Here is a 1,908-nt window from a genome sequence, read left to right as displayed (position 1 = left end):
AGAGATGACCCCTCATAGCGAGTCCCTTAAGTTTGTTAAGGCCTTTGCATAAGGACGACCTCGGATAGCTAGGTCCTTAGGTCCCTCAGTGGTGCTTATGCGCACGACCTTTGCTGAGGATGTTTCAAATGCACTTGGTCCTTGCATAGTGAGGACCTTAGGTGGGGGTGACTTATGCGCCTATTCGAGACTGTTGATGTCGCCGCAACACTAAGGAGGCCCCTCCATGCATCAGGCCTTAGTATGTGAGGCTGCCCCATTGGCAATGTACGATGCTCCGCAAGCTGCGACATCAAGGGAGCCCCTCCATGCATCGGGCCTCGCTATGCGAGGCTGCCCCCTTGGCCATGCGCAATGCTCCGCAAGCTGCGACATCAAGGGAGCCCCTCTGTGCATCGGGCCTCACTATGCGAGGCTAGTCCCTTGGCCATGCACAACCTTCCATCGGCGCGACATCAAAGGAGGTCCCTCCATGCATCGAGCCTCGCTATGCGATGTTGCCCCCTTGGCCATGCGCGATGCTCCGCAAGCTGCGACATCAAGGGAACCCCTCCGTGCATTGAGCCTCACTATGTGAGGCAAGTCCCTTGGTCATACGTGGCCTTTCGTCGGTGCAACATCAAAGGAGGCCCCTCTATGCATCGAGCCTCGCTATGCAAGGCTGCCCCCTTGGCCATGCGCGATGCTCTGCAAGCTACTACATCAAGGGAGCCCCTCCGTGCATCGGGCCTCGCTATGCGAGGCTATTCCCTTGGCCATGTGCGACCTTCCGTCGGCGCGACATCAAGGGAGCCCCTCCATGCATTGGGCCTCGCTATGCGAGGCTATCCCCCTTGGCCATGCGCGACCTTCCACATGTCGCGACATCAAGGGAGCCTATCCATGCGCCTAGCCTCGCTATGTGAGGCCCCATACGTATGTGATGCCCTCTTCTTGAGTGCCTTTCTTCTTCAGCGAATTTCCCACATTCACACTATGCATCATATTTCTGGGTCGAAATATTTTTAGCTTGTTATGATTAAGGACCTGCTTTTATACTTGTTTATTCGTACAAATATACATTGCGTTTACGTTCAAATTTCAATACATTCATGCATAGTTTATTCGAAATGCTCATGTTCGACTTCGTTATTGTCAAGGTCGAACTTTACTTTTACCATGTATTTAAGGAATACTCAAATGGTATGTAACCTCGTTAGTCTAGTTATATTTTATGTTTCTAGTTACTTTTCCTCATCCTCAAGTATGACCTCGAGGTTGCGAGGTCAAAACTTATTTGCAAAAAATTCCAGCCCTAGTTTTGACTTATAGTTTTTAGTTAGTTTATCTAGAATTCCAACTTTTGATTGTCGATTAGGTCTTGTTGGTTTGTTCCAGACTCGTTTAGTTCACGTGTTTGGTTAATGATCCATACACTTATTGTTTTCTTCATGTCGGGTTAATAATCCAAACGTTGCTATTATAGTTAATTTGTATTTATGTTATATTTTTTCGAGCCTGTGGTATGATTGTGTACCACTTATGCCCCATTAATATCCTATGATTGCGATCTTAGGTTAATGAATTTCGAGGGTTTGCAAAAAAGTATAACAATAAAAATACAACGTTTGAATAAAATTCAGTACTTTATTGATAAAAAAGCAAAAATCAAATACACGCTTGGTTAAAACGAATAAACATCATTCCTACATTACTGATAATAAGGTCGTAGATGTTCACCATTCCAAGCTCGTGGAACCAGTCCTCCATTCAGCCTCGCCAGCTTATAAACTTTAGGTCGAATGATGGACTCGATATGATAGGGTCCCTCCCAATTAGGCCCAAGTACCCCAGCAGATGGGTCTCGTGTGGCCAAAAACATGTGTCTTAACACCGAGTCTCCCAATCCAAATTTCATATCTCGGACCT

Source organism: Humulus lupulus, chromosome 2, assembly GCF_963169125.1.
Source record: "Humulus lupulus chromosome 2, drHumLupu1.1, whole genome shotgun sequence".
Taxonomy (NCBI): Eukaryota; Viridiplantae; Streptophyta; class Magnoliopsida; order Rosales; family Cannabaceae; genus Humulus; species Humulus lupulus.
The sequence above is the reverse complement of the archived record's forward strand: the minus strand, read 5'-3'. Positions refer to the sequence as shown.